At 39.6% G+C, this 16099-nt stretch overlaps 1 long non-coding RNA gene across 4 annotated transcripts in view; it reads right to left on the bottom strand.

The window, feature by feature from the left end:
• Window positions 1–1215: 1215 nt before the first annotated feature.
• Window positions 1216–16099, bottom strand: part of LOC125384907 — a 32386-nt gene continuing 17502 nt past the window's right edge. For 2 of the 4 annotated variants that reach the window (XR_007223762.1, XR_007223759.1), the window contains exons 2-3: window positions 5542–5684; window positions 1216–1337 (exon numbers count right to left, since the gene is read on the bottom strand). This is a non-coding gene — a long non-coding RNA (uncharacterized LOC125384907). Of the gene's footprint in view, window positions 1338–5541; window positions 5688–16099 lie in introns of all 4 variants that reach the window. The other 2 variants (XR_007223761.1, XR_007223760.1) reach the window with 1 other exon arrangement.

Raw genomic sequence — 16099 nt, forward strand, 5'->3', positions numbered from 1 at the left:
ACGGACAGGTCCACCGTGCTACAAGGAATTTTTTACAACTCGTCCATTAGCGCTGTTACGGGACACGACTATCCTTACTTTCTAAGCTTGCTGTTCTATCGAACTACGTAAACGGTACTATTTTTTACGCCAATTTCATTATCACCAATCGATCGCGATCGCGACTGTTTAGAGCTGTTTCGAGAACTAATAACGTTGGAATTCGATGGAGAAGAAGAGAAGAAAGGACAGATGCTTCGTTTCGTTAAACCTTCGGTAAACGTAAGGCAAACTACGTACGAATAGTATCGACGAGAGATAGTCTTAACTGTAAAAATATATCAAAATGTTACGAAAGATGTGAAAAGTGAAAAATAGTCAACCTTCGACCACAGGTTTGTAATATTTTATATCGACGAGGCCAGTCGTAAAAATTCATAAAATATTCACAAAGCAAAGGTGTGATATTTACGAGCAGTTCCCTTCGACCGGAGATGAAAATGACAGGATGCGATCAAATTTCGAATCAGTTGGCCCTATCTTTGTCTCGTAGACTTCTTCACTGTAGATCTCGAAGGGTTAAGCATGTACCTTGGCACATCCCTCTTGTCCCTCTGCACTTACCCCGCCTTCGGAGGGTTAGCTTCCGTTTCCGGATTGGCACGTGAATCGTGAGGACCTTGAAGAGGGTATACGTTGTCGTGGTACCACTTAGGCACGTGGTGTCGCATGAAAGACCGTCAGAGATTCAATATGGCTCCATTATAGATCCACTCCTCCGACACTACTCCTTCAGGAACACCAAGGGAGGCCTCTTACCCTTCGACTTGTTTCAACTTTTACAAAAATCCCGTACCATCGCGCAACGATCTTTGTATTTAACACGCAAACGCGTACTCCGCAACCATCAACGGCGGTTGAAATTAGTTTACTTTTATAGTAAGATGGTAAGTAGGAGGCATAGTAGAACGTCGAGAATAAAATACGCATTTTTTTTTTCTTTCGTAATTTTATATTCCTAATTATTTTATATTTCAAAGATAATAAGACAGAAACAATTGCAAGGAACAAGATTCGACATAAATGTAATACTTTTCAAATTACTTCGATATATTACTTTATCGTACTTTGATCTTTCTGATAAATAACAACCGATACTTGTATTCGAATATTTCGAAGATACACGCTTCGAAACGCAAATTTCCGCAAGGCTTTGTTAATATTTGATATCCTTACGTTCTCTGCTAATCACCCTCGATCCTCGTTTAAAGTCTTAATTCCTCGATGACACGTGTTCGCCAAAGGGACAGATATTTTTATTGCACACGTGTCGCAGAAACTGGCATTTCGAAGATTACCTGAAAAAATAATAGCAGAGCTAATTATGTAGATCCTGTCGTTGCGCTGTGTGTCGTGGGAGCACAACGATACAGTTAAACCAAGAGTCGGCTGCCTTATCAAAATACTCGAACAGAGAAACGTACCAAGAGCACGTACATACCACGTGTTGTCCAATCGTGAGTTCTAGCCTGGCTAAACTTTCGTATTGTGTTTCAAAAGATCACGTACCGATAATATTATTATTTTATTACTATTATTATTGTTGTTGTCGTCGTTCACGAGCATATAGCTCTTTGGTATACAACTCGGTTACAAGTTTTCTCGTGCTCTTTCGTTACGACAGCCAAATAAAAGGAATTATCGCAAGACACGTGGAAAGGCGGACAAAAATTGATTTCACCGTGTTTACAAAATCAGTTGGACGTCGACGTAGAAAGAAAAGAGGCAATTAAAGGGACGCTTTAATTTGTCGTCGATTCGTAAGTAATAAGATAAAGAAAGAAGGAGTGGAAAAAGATGGAACGTATCCGGACGATACAATTAAGTTTGAATCCCCGGTGGACGTGAACCGACACCTGGCCCATTGGCGAACACAGAACAGTGAACACACACAAGACGCTGCGGGACACGAGCAGGAGGCTGGCCACGTAATGAGCATCTCTGTCGTCATAAAATTTCTTCTTTCAACGCGGTGAAATTATACGATCGATTAAAAGTTTCGAAAAGTCTCGCCACGCAATTAAGAATCACCGGCAAGGTGCAGCTGATATCCCGGCAGGTCTTCGCACCATCTTTCCTGGTAGTACCCATTAAATTCAGCTGTTTTTCGTGGTTTTATTCGACTAGTTTATCACAAGTAACGCGTAATTTCGTTCGGTGAATATTTAACGCGGCAGCTAGTTATCATCCGTCGTTAACGTTACGCTTGCTATCGATAGAAGAAAAAAGAACGCGCGAGTAATCACACTCTCATTAATTAAAGGATCTGTTTATTAGGATTTGCGAAACGCCAACGTTACGTGCCTCGGAAAATATTCCAGAAATATTTCGTTATCGTCGATTTATTAAATTATCTCGTTATATATAATATAAATGATATCGCGACGTTACGCTTTTATTTTTGGGTGTATCCTGGGCTAAAAATAGTAGATACACGCGTATTTAAACGGGTAGATATTAAATAAAACGAGGAATAATTTTCATCAAACCAGACTCGTATATATTTGGATCTATTTCGGCTCATTTTGTATATTCACAGTCACGCCAAAGATCGCGTGTTGTATCAAAGTGTAAACGTTCGCGTATTAAAAATCAAACGTCTCTCTATTCGTTGCGTTCAATTTTTTGCGAATTTGAAAATGTTTGTTCGTAAAATGTCTCGCGCCACCTTTATTTCCGTACAATTTATCACGAGTATTCTATGATAAACGCGAGCCTTGTAAATAAAAAATAATATCGGTTAAATGGTCCGAGATATTTTCATTTATTCGTATACGCTCGCCGTTCTATGTCCCACGCGTATTTATGCGCGCGTACATCACTTGTATTTTCTATACGATTCTAGCGAATAGTAAATTATTTATAATTGAGCCGCTGAAAATATCGGAGGGATTTCGTAGTGCGTTCTAGTGGGATTAACGTCCCGTATTTATAGAGTCCGATAGGGAATAGTGTCGGTAATTCGCTCGGTCGTTAATCGTGCAGTCAGGATCCGGCATAATTGCGTTTTCAGTGGAATTGCGCTCGTGCAACTTAATTGCGCCACGGTGGAACTGCACGCGGGAATCCACCGGATGCTGTTCCGTCCCCGAGAAAAATGTGGTGACCGCGGGAGCCACGCGGAGGATCGAGATCCGCTAGTCATGCGTTCTAATTAAGATCTCACGGATCAGGCACACGCGATCGCGCACCAGTCCCGCTCTACCGTACGATTCATCCCTGTTAATAATAATTTCGCGTTCCAAGCGTCGCCATTTACGATTCGATCACCCACCGTTGTTTATATCTTTTGTTCGATCGCGTTCGATTCCAAGTACTGTATGGAAAGCTGCATGAAAGACGGAAGTTCTTCCTTGCACGCGTACGGATGCGAATTTAGGGAGAGACTTTATACCTTTTATTTCGCGCTTCGTAGTTTTCACGTTATCCTTATTCTTTATCTTTTACTTTGCGCACGTTGGTGTCCCTATAGATGCAACTAGGAAAACGTAACGTAAGCAGAGATTCATTTCGAGTACTATACGATAAGAGAGCAATATTCCGAGTATTCTCTTTTCTCTACTGTGCTCGTCCTGTGCATTTTTGCAATTTTTAATTCTCCATAAATGCATAGATTGTCTATAAATAACAGATACGCTAGATCTTTCTCAAACGGAACGTTTTCGGCGAGTAAAGTGTCTTCCGTTAACATCGAGGACTTCTCCTCTTACATTCGTCTCGATTCTTCCTGCTTCTGGATCTCGAGCTTCTTATTGGCACTGAGATACGACCGATTTTGCTGTTGACGTTTCTTTTAAAAAGTATATACGTTGTATCTAAGCGTGCGTTACGATGTTGTTCGAATGAACGGAACAAATCGCGCCAGAACGCGACGTACGCGATTCAAAGTAACGCTACAGAGTGTAACATTAAAAACATGGAATATTTTCCTACGGCTAACGAATAATAGGAAACGCGTTAACCTCTCAACGTACGATCTTTCTCAACCTAACCAGCGAAAAAAGCACAATTCTGTTTCCGATGGAATCCGTCCTCGGCTATGTAACACTATGTTCTATTGTAATTCTAACGCTGTAGCTTGATAATAAAATGCAAAATGGTAAATAGGAAGATAAATAAAAAACACGCGTTCTTCTAAATGCGAAGAAACGCAATTGTCTATTGATATGAAAAAACAATCGATTTAGTTCCGATACCGTATCGATTATTATTTCATGCGATACGTATCGATCGTCAAAGACCAAATTAAGGAAATCGTCTTTAAGGAACGAAGCTGTGAAACTTTCGATTTCGCCAATTGTGTGATATTTCAAAAGTATAACACGCCTGAACGTGAGAATACTTAGAGGTCACTAATCGATATCGCTGACGAAGGCCGTCAATTTGCCAGAGTTCGCAAACTTACGGCTAGTCGGTACGGAGCAACGGAGAAGAGAAAATGCTGACAGAAAGAGAAACTGCGGGATAAAGAAAGAAAAAAGGCTGGGAGGAGAGGGAGTGGAGCGGAGTAGCAAGACGGAAAGGCCATTTCTGCGAGAGCCAATTACGATCCGACTTGGCGTGTAAAGGGCAATCCTATTTGCATAACGCGTCGCGCGAGTTACCGCCACGTGAGCACGATATCTCCATTACACGCGTCCTCTGCTTCGTCCTTTTTTCCACGCTCTTCCTCTTTTACTTTCCTCCTCGGCTGCCGTAGATCAAGTCCCGCTGCGCTTTTCGACTCACCGATTATTTATCGAAACCGGTGAGTCCGCAGCGGTCTACATAGTAATATTCGGCTGAACGGAAAAGTTCGACGAGCACGGACGTTTCACAGGTACCTGGCCGCTTCTGCGCTCGAACGGCTCGAATCGTTGCTACGTGTTTCTATTAATTAATGCCGGATCTCGGTAGATTTCTTCTTCGAGCGGAAGAAAAACGTAGCGCGAGATAACGAGATATTTTATAGGAAAGTCGCTGTCTTTATTTTGAAAATCAAGTGAAACAGATACTCTGGATTTTGACGTTATCTCGAAGTTTCTTAAGAAACGACGTTTCTAACGTTTCTGTTGAAAATTTCTGTTCTGTGCAATAAAGGCCAACTATGTTGTAACGATATTTGCTGTCGGAATTATTCTCATTTCCATTAAATTCGAACGATTATCGTCCAAGTACGATTAACGCTGCCTGTTTCAGCTTGCAACAGAAATCTGTATTTTTGCCACGGTTAATACGATACGTGGCGCTAAAATTGTAACACGATAATTGAAATCGGAAAGATAGACTTATTATTATATTGCGAAAAAAAATAAAAAAAATAGCAAAAGATAATAATACACATGGTTAATAAAGTACACAGAATTTCCTATTTTTATTCCTCGTTGAAAATTGACGTTTCGGAGAGTTCGCTAAATGTTCGTCGAGGTATTTATCCAACTTCTTCGTAATTTTGTCATATTTTTTAAACGTTGTCTAACAAAGTTTTGTTTACGGATAGCGACAAACGCAGCTCTTACTTACTGTGATCGTCTTCTTTTTCCGATTCTCAAGCCCGTTCTTCGCGACGGGAGGTCATCAAGGACCCCATTTCTTATGACGTCATTTATTCTCGATCCTCGGCCCGTACGAGTCCACGCAGGCGAGCGACGTTCGCGTGTAGATCCCTGCTAATTGCAAACAGATTTATTGGCCCAGGGATTCTCTTGGAATTTAATACGATTCTTCGTTGCTCCACGCCGGACCATCGCCGATCGTTTCGACGAATCGTTTGCTTTCTTAGCGGATTGCCTTTCCGCCTTCCTTTCGCAACCGTTTTATTACTATTTACATCATTAAAAAAGTTTAAACAACACGAGAAAACAATCCGCAAGTTTCCTACACCTGGAATTATCAAGTACGCGTCGTGTAATTGTTTTTCGCGCGTATTCTGCCATCGTCTTCGTATTACGTACAACGACTAGACCGCGAATTTTTATGCAATTCCATATTTTTATCAACACGACCAAGGAACCTGCGACGATTTGTTTCGCCCATTAAATATCGTAACAAGTACTTCAATTTGAATATTTTTTATGCTTTTCCATGTTACACGCGTTTTATGCATTTTTGCAAATTTTAAAATTCTCATAAATGCGTAGAAATCCGCGGTTTAATAACAGCAAAATATATATTTCATGAAAGTGTCGATGATACGATACAGAAGATATAATTTAAAATAAAAATTACGAGAATAATATGTAAAAAAAAAAAAAAAAAAGGAACGTTTTCTAGAACATTTGTGAATAATTCCTGGCAATTTCTTGGCTAACGATGAAACTTTTCGTGCGTTTCTTTTAATATTTCCACGACAATAAACGATAATTCAGAAGCTTTTCTTTAGCGTTACGTATACAGCGTGTAGCGTAACATAATGTAATACGTTTTTATCGGTCCTCGTACGTTTACCGATATAACGTTACGTAATAATACTGTTTGCTACACCGTCCGATATGAAAATGTAAAACTGTAGCAACGTTTACAATCGCGATAATTAATAATCAACAGAAAGAGAAACATTTTTTTAATACGTAAAAAGCGAAATTGCAATACCAACCGTTATTTTAACACTAAAACTATCACACCAATCAAATTAATTGATTTTACAATTTTATTTTCAAATTCCTACTTCGTGTTATATTTTTCCGCGATGATGTAATGACTTTCGCAACGACAACTAAAAGAATAACATAATGAATTTTATTTTGTTTTTGAAAACAAAAGAACTGAAAATAATTTCGTATCGAGGCTACTTATACCAATACCAGTGAAAATGACTGGTACTCGTCAAAGTGTAAAAGGGTCCTGTAATCTGTTTATCGAACCCCAATTAACCAGTTTCCTAGTTTTGTACAATTTCGCACACGTTCTCAAAATTTTTACCGCCAGATGCTAGCTAGATGCTGGCTAGATCGCCAGATGCTGACGCTAGAAATACCACAGCAGCGAAAATGACTGGTTCTATAATTTTATAAATACGTCGATCGTCGTTTAGGGATCATAGTCCCGGATGGATTAATAGTACCAAAAGTGTACTACGTAACATGGAATTCGTTCCGTAAGAAAGCAATAAATCAATAAATATAAAGATATTCTATTATTACGTATTTTTTAAAGACCAGTCATTTTCACTGGTTTTGGTAGAAATAGCTTCGTGTTAACTATCGGTAGTTTTAGCGTCAAATTTTAATATAAATATCTTGCGCGAATTTGCTTAAACGAACTTTCTTTACGAAAAGAAAATGCTCGTTTATTCTTGCGGCAAAAGTATTCTCAAAGATCGTGTCAAGACTTTGTCGGAAATCGCGGAACTGGCATTACAGATTTTTATCGTAATTAAAGATTTGCAGGTACGTACGTACTTGTGTACTCACGTCCGGTTAGAGGACTGTTAAAGTTAGTTTATCGGTGGAAAGAGCGAGGGAAGAGAGCACGCGAGGCGAAGAATATTAGTGGGGATATTAAATGGAGCTAGAAGACCGTGGTAGACTAACGCGAGAGAAGGAAAGATCGCGGGAGGAACAGAGACAAAAGGAAAAGAAGAGAAAGAAAGGCGAGCATTAACGTCTTTGATGTGCCGCAAAGTCGAAGATGGGTCTTCTCATACCCCGAAGGCTCATGGCTTGTCACTCAAGTTCTACGCGGATGAACCATCGAACTGTACACCTTCCAAGATTTCGTTCGCTCCAACTTTTACTCATCGCCTACCTGATATTCTAATTCGTAAGCCTATCCATTTATAAATCGATTCCCGTTTAATGGTATTAAGATGACGTTTCGTGACAGCTACGATTATGGGACGACTGTGCCATTCCATTCGACAAAATTAAGTCGACAAACTTTAATATAAGCCGAGGGCGTTCAAAATCCAGAGCATCGAACGTACCTGTTGTCGCGTATGACGAGCCGTTCTTTGACTTAGAATCGAATTATAATCGGTGAAATCGATTTTGCTAAGTTGCGATTTAGCGAAAGGTGCCATCGAAAGGCGGGTTCGATTACGACGCGCGTCGATCCTGTGTAATACAGTAGAAGTAAATTCGTAATGGTCGAAACGCTCGTAAAAGCAGGAAACGAGGGTTAGGCTTTTAGAGGGAGCAGGTAACACGATGATAATTGGGTCGTAATAAATTAATTCGCTGACAAAGCCCGCGGGGCCAAAACAACGAACAGTGCAGCAACAGGGACACGAGGTTTCAATAGAGTCTGCTAGCATAAAACTTTGGTTTACGTTGGCTCGAAGAGAAACCGCGGCCAAATGAGTCGGCTCGTAAACGACGGGGAGCAACGAGGACGGAGCGAAAGAGCGTCGCAAGGCGAAGGAGGAACGGAGAAGAGCGAGAGGAGGAAAGATATAGTGAAAAGCAAAGAACCTCGCAGCCTCCATCTTCTTGAAGAGACTCGTTGGTTCGGGCGAAGGCTGAAAGCTGAAAAGACGTCGGGCGCGGCACGGGTCTCCTTCATCAGGGATATAAGGTTACTTGTGGGAAAGATGCCTACGTTTTATTATGGCTTGTTTTGAGCTCTACCAACTCTTTGGTACTATAATTACGCGGTTATTGATAAGTCGATCAGGTTACCGTCGTGCGAACCTCTCTTCTAACGCGCACAATGTTCCCTCTAAGCGTTCCTTGCTTCATCGCCAGAACAATGAGAGCCAGGACGTCGTCCTACAGCCGGATGATCGTCGCTGGATACCTCTGCTCGCTCTTTTTTCTTTTGCTCTTGCTTTTCGACTCAACTGCACTTCGTAGGAATTTCATCCTTAAAGAACTTCCTTCTCGCAGCGTTAAAAGAGATACCACCTGTTTCTCGTTTTCTTCTTTTCCTTTTTCTTTTTTATTTCTTCCTTCGCTTACATCCATTTAAACTAATTCCAGAAGAGACGGACGTCCAAGTCCGTCGTCTTTCTTTTCTTTCGCACGGAGTCGAGAACGTCGGTTTATAGATACCCGATTGCCCGTGTAGAAAGAAAAAGAAACTCTAAAAACCACTCGTATTATTCCGTCGATATTTAAGGTCCTCGAGATTGTACTCGCAATGTACGTCGAGCCTGTACGACGATGTTGAGAATCCTGAAACATCGACCATATAACACTGACCGTCTCAGCGTTCCTTGGTAAATATCGTCTGGCACGTTTCGTACGCGCGGCACTAATCTTTTTCTAATTCTCGCGTGAATTCCTATCGATGAATGACCAGTGTTACCGACAAATTGAAATGAAAATGCAACGTATCTTACAAGGGATCAGGCTGCCTTTAGCGTGAGAAGGAGCTGGTCGTACGGATAGAAGCGAGTTATCGTGTTCGTCCATCTACATACGTAAGCTACTCAAAGTGACTACTCATCTTCCTCTTTGAATATTCTATCGTGAATACTTGACCGTACAACGATCATAATAGCATTTCTTTTTAGTTAGTTCGTCTGTAATAGATCGGAACGGTACAAGAAACGTAGTTAATAACGCGCGTACATAAATATGTCAGTAACAAATACGGCTCCACGATTTATTAATACTTATACGAGCGTTAAATATTAATTTAAATTCTAATTGTTTGCTAGATTTTCCAGACCTTTACGCCGTGCATGTATCGAATTTGAAATTATTGATTGTCCATAGCAAATTATCGTTCAAACGTCACCGTTATATTCGTAGTTGTGTAATTTATAGTTGCGTAAATGCGTTAAACGCAAAAGCTAAAAAGATTTTACAACATCGGTTGCTTCTAATGGAATTGCAGCAACAGCTCAGAATCTGCGATCTTAGAAATGTTGCTCAAAAATGATGGATGTTCGTGTCACGAAGATGACACAGAGATATGCATTTCGATTACTATTTCAATCTGATCAGAAGTATGCAATAACTATGCAGTTAGATGGCTTCACAGCTAAACATTCCGAAGATGCCTCACCGAACAGGCAGCTGCTCTACTATCGAATTAAAAACTTTGAGAACTATTACCTGAACATTTTTTTACTTCGATGTTCCTATCGTATCTATGGAATCATTTTCTTCGTAGAAATTACAAATCTCCGATTCTACGGCGTTTTACATCGGCTTTTTAACGTCCGATAATTTGAACGTTATAACAATATCGTCGAATCTCGTGACAATGAAATTGAAATAGAAGAATTCCGGATATGGCATTAAAGATTGGCGAGGAAAGACAATTTTCGTTTATAATAAATGATCGTTGAAAAAATATTTAATAAAAACATCCAAGTTATTCGTTAAATGTAGATCGAGTAGTCGCTACTCTTTCGATATTTAGGAAACACGGAAATGCCGGGGTAAAACAAGAAGTAATATCGCTTACAAATAGAACGTAGGTTAACGATAAATAAGATTTTGGGCATACTCGTTGGAAGCGAAAGTTCCTTCTTTGACCATAGCAGGTAGCAAGTCTTCAGGTATATCGCTGTGTGCACCCTTGTTCGTCATAAATCAATGTCTGTTGGTAAAATTAATTCAATAGGATCAATGTTTTGGCAGATGGTTTCGCTTACAAATTGCCTAGATAACGTAACAAATCAAAACTTATCGTCCACCAAAATGAAAACGATGAGATCATCTTTTTGTGTATCGATTATCGCGTTGCCAACGTACGCTTTAGTTTTCCACATTCTTCGAATCAAAACACCGCTAATAAGAGAAATCAAACGTCAATGTTATTTATTCAAAAAAAAAAAAAGAAATCATTAAATATGAAAGAAAATTCAAGTTTAAGAATAAGAGCAATTATGCTCAATCGATAAAATAATTATTTTTAAAAGACGATTTGGAAATTTCCTGAAACATAAAAGTTGGCGTAGAATATATATTTTACGATAATTACAAATATCCATCGTTAAATGATTTTAATCGATCGATCGGTTAGCAAATATTTTTGTTATCGTAAATCTCGTTCGAAAGATACTAATTAGGTTTCATTTGCTCAAAAAGACACTAAATACGCATTAAATCGATAGAATACGATTATATGAAATTAAATAATAGCAATCGATAACCATCGGGATTTAAGAGAAAGCAACGACCTGGAAAGGTATAGGATAGACGGAGAACCGTCGAAATAAAAGGACGAGAGTCGTAGAAGCGAATTGTCAAGATGAAGATGAAGAAACGAGGCTCCTCTGGCCTGTTTCCGGCAGTAGGCTCGATACGAAACGGTTTCCAAACGAAATGATCATCAGTCACCTGGCAGCCGATTTTGCTCCCGATAAATTCATAAACTCATGCAACGTACATGTCGACAAGAAGACTAGAACTCGGCGATGCCACCCGCTGTCTACCATCTACGAACACGATCTATGGTATCTGGATACAAAAGTAGCGAGCTGTCTCTGTCGGAGAAAGTACACCAGCCCCTGTCACTTTTTCAGCTCTGTTCCTCTGATTTATTTATACATCTTAAAACACTTTTATTAATTTCGTGGCAATATTAATCGGCGAAGCTGTACTAACGGCTGTCTTAATATTCGGCTGAAACGTTCTACTTGAATATTTCGATTGCGTTTAGCATTTTTATTACCTTCGAGTGGAAAGATTTAGTTCTTAATAATCGTAGCAAATAAAGCAGCTCGTCTTGCAGATTGGAAGGTCGACGAGGAAAGAAGAATCGATAACCTTTGTTTTCTTGTTCCGTAATCTGTATATCAATCAATGATTTACGAATATTCCACTTATTTTCAAAGGAAAAAATATTTCAAACGTGGCAAAGTATTTTGTTGCAGATTAACGCACTCGTTGAAGCTATAAATAAAAAATAGTACTGAGTAGTTTGCATGCCAATGAATGTTTTAAAAAATTCCACACGTTACTCAATTATAATTGATATAAATATTGTAATCAAAATTCTATTGCTTCTGAGATGAATGAAGATTGTTTTGGACGACTTTAATATTATTATTTACACGTCCATTGTAGCGTTTAAAATCTGACGCTTAAAAACTTGCAAGTCGAGGTATGATGAGAATAAGTTGGAGTTGCCGGTCGATATTCGCAATTAAAAATCGGAGTGTTAAAGGTTCCACAATTAATAATCGCGTGTCTCCGTTAAATAATTAACCGAAATCGAATAATTTGTTCGGTCTATTTCCCGGATAATTTCTTAAAAATTAAATCTTTAAATGGAAATACAAAAAATGTTTCTCTCGACGCGGTAAAGAATTTTGTATAAAAAGATATTCACATAATATTGACATCAAGTTTAGCACGCACGTGCATCACCTGTACACCAAAGATGCTTTTGTAACGCGCGTTTCTTAAGGTGCATTCGATCCCGACCATACAAAGCGTTAACACGCGAACCACGTCTAAAAAGAGCGAGTAGCGAGCGAACGATCGGCACCTTTGACACCTAGCCTCATAGATGTTCATCGAAGCAAAGTCCTGCTTTCAGAACACCGTTCCATTTTCATCTTTCGGTCGTCCGTATGCCGCGATCTTTCTCAACTTTGCTACATCTACCAAATCGACGCAACGTTCGACGCAAGTCGAACTAACGCGTATTTATTACATTGTAATCTTCATGAGAATCGATAAGAAGAGACGTAACTGTTCGGACGAGAGAACTTTCGGATGATAGAAATCCATCGTCTCTTTCTATGATTATCGTTCTATTAGGTTGTCCGGAAAGTATCTTTCTTTCGCAAACGCGTTTCTCGCAACAATGTACCTTCGCACAAACGTGAAACCAAGTCTGTGAAACGCAACAAAATGCACGACATAACAAAATGGATCGTAATTCGACGAGATAATGTAAAACAAAAAGCGTCCTGCGACTGTTATTTCCTGATAAAACGAAAGAAACTTTTCCGTTTTATTCGCATTGAAAACGTTTACGCGATTACCGTGAACAATTAAGCGAGCGATTATGTCTCGTGAAACGAGTGAAAAGAGAGCAAACGACCGATATGTTTGACGATCGTGAGAGTGGATTTTACGGTTTTGTAAGAACCGACACCGCACCGGTGGTAACATAGCGGTGGGTATCTTGTCAACATACTTTTCGTTCCAATTGTACGAGAAGAAACGATCACATGGCCAACGAAGCGGGGGTGTCGCGTCTCATAATATGCGCTAGAGGGCGTCCGAGGTGTCCAAAGGGGGTTGGAAAAGATGAAAGAGACCGCCCGAAAGATCCCACGACAGCTTTCGTTCTGGCACACAATGGTTACTCGTAATTTCAGATCCTTCGTTGGTTCGCCGGAAACTGTCGGCCACCTGCTGCTCTGCTTGTGACTTTATTCGCTTCTTCGTTATTAGTCTCTCACTCTGTTACTTCCTGCGAACATCGAACCATTTGCAAATCGTCCAAGCGTTACTATTGTGGCGGCACTCGACAGGCCAAATACCATCATTCGACGCTAACTAGTGTCGGACGACGCTGTCCTGTTTTTGCGTCCAGGCTTTCAGGACATAAATTAAAATATCGTACATAAGCACAGCGCAACAGCGGCTTAATTTTATTTTATTAACAATAATAATCTTTAAAAAAAAAAAAGAGAAAAGAATGTAATAATGCATGGCTACGTCGTACCGTCGCGTATCGGTACTCTTGCTTGTACCACCCTACAATTAGAATTCAGCGTTTATTCTGGAAAAAAAAATGATGTAAAAAAATATGTAAATAACCTGGAACTAATAAACAAAGATAAAAAAAAAAAAAGTGTCGGACGACGGCAGCGCGGTGATTAAAACGAACTGTCCTGTTTTTGCGACCAGGCTTTCAGGACGGAAATGGAAATATCGTGCATAAGCACAGCGCAGCAGCGGCTTAAATTTAAGTTACAAAAGTAATCTTAAAAAAAAAAAAATAAAAAAATGTAATATTGCATGGCTATGTCGTACCGTCGCGTATCGGTACTTTTGCCTGAACCATCCCACAACCAGAATTCACCGTTTATTATGGAAAATGCAAATATGTAATACACAAAATCTGGTAATAATAAACAAATAAAAAAACAACAGCGATTAGCGCCTTAGGTTACGACATATATAACTAGCAACAACAACAACTATCACGGACAACATATACCACCTCACTATTTTAACGTGCTACAATTAAGAAGAAAATATAGAGTTTACAAGCTTCTTTCTTTCTTCGCACGAAGCTTCGTTCTAGAGAAAATTTGTCGAGTTTGAAAATTAAAATTGATCCGAAAAGTTTCTTTCGTTTTATAAGGAATTAATGGTGCACAATATTTATATTATTTTATCGAATTACGTATGATCCATTTTGTTCTATCAAAATAAAGATCACAACGTTCGACAGACTAGGTTTCGTGTTTGTATAAAGATGCATCGTTGTAAAAGACGTGTCTGTAAAAGAAAGACACTTCTCGGACAACCTAATAATATGAGTGGAAAATGTCGAATAAAATTTCCGTTTATTGAATAATTTCGGAAATATGTTCATTTTCTAATTCTTCTCGTCGCTTTTATTTCCCTTTTCTTCGACGCTGGCTCGCGAGTTTTTCGAAATTGTTTATTTAAATTGCCCCAATCAAACTTCGCGCTGAACGTAACAAAATCGATAGAAATTATTTTACAGATGTTCAAACGTGCGAGTTGTCTTCTTGAAATTCTAGGAACTTCCGATACACCTACATATTTATTCAATTCGTATCAACAGACGCCACCACTACAACCGAATACGATACACCGAGACAAGGGACCATGAGTTTGTGGGATCCAATGGCAGAGACACAATAGCCCGAATGACTTATCATAACTGTACTTATTTATATATACAGTTAAGCTATGACTTACTCGCGGCACCGAGTGAAATACACCAATTCGTCCACGACTCTGGACACGTTCTACAATGCGTGTCTATGTAGCAACGAAGCATATTCTTTTGCTGTTTAAGTCGACGACTTTCGGCTTTTAAAAGAATCACGAGTCCTATACGAACTACGTGTCGTTGTACCAACAGTTAATTCTTCTATAATTTCAAACAGCAAGACTACTTTTCATTGTATTCGTAAAACGTATCTATAGGTAGATATATCAGTTACGTGTATATCGTTTATGTGTACCATAAATTTATCATACTACACTCATATAGGTAGCTGGGTATAATTTCATTATTCTGTTTTCTGCTTCGACTCTTTAGCTTTTAACTATTTATAACACGCTGTATGTAAGTACGTAAGTAAGTAAGAGTATACCTGTCAATCTTTCTGTTGCTGTACGGACTTCCATTTAGGTAACGTTTTAGCGATTCTAGGTCACTTTTATGCATATAATCTACGCTTCCTATATCTTCTTTTTCTTCTTTCCGATATTTGCTGTTCCCATCCGCCGTGGCTAACAAAAATTACGTACGCTAACGCGTACATCATCGTATTATTATCAGAGCCAAAGTGGCTTTGACTTTAGTCAAAGAAATTTTGTAAATCTCACTGCCAAAGCGCTCGATCCGCGTTCATCATCGATGCTCATTAATCGTAATTTTATCAATTTCGCGTTAATCGAATCGGCAAACAAGAGGCTCGTAGGTGAGAAATTACTCGAAAAAGGGGAATCGCTGTCGCATGGTCGTTACAACGTCGCATGGTAATTTGCTTCCTCTAGAAATTAGCAAAGGGAATTGTTTCGATCTAAATGACTCGTTATAAAGTAGACGTAAGGCGAAACATGTATCGCATACCAACGAGACGATGCATTAAGCTCGAGCATTGTGCATCTCGAACAGGTTTCGTCTGACAGTTTTATTGGAGCGTGAGCGAGTATCACGCGTGTAATGGAGGCATTGTAACGGCCCGTGAAGGAATAATGCTGCTCAAAGTCTACGTGACGCAACGTCCTCTTTCAGGATTCTTCTCGTTTCGTTTGGTTTCGTTTCGTTTCGTTATACTCGGCTCGTTTTTACTCGGTCCGGTCATCACGGTGATCGGCAACCTCCACGTGCGAGCGGCCACAAAGAATGATGCGGGTGTCTGTCCCGTCTGATAATTCCATTAGCCTGATGTCGCTGACGCTGGTAGAGCAGATTGATTCGATATCGGGACGGTATCTTCTCGAGCCGAAGGAGAAGA

This window comes from Bombus terrestris, chromosome 4 (genome assembly GCF_910591885.1).
Source record: "Bombus terrestris chromosome 4, iyBomTerr1.2, whole genome shotgun sequence".
Classification (NCBI taxonomy): Eukaryota; Metazoa; Arthropoda; class Insecta; order Hymenoptera; family Apidae; genus Bombus; species Bombus terrestris.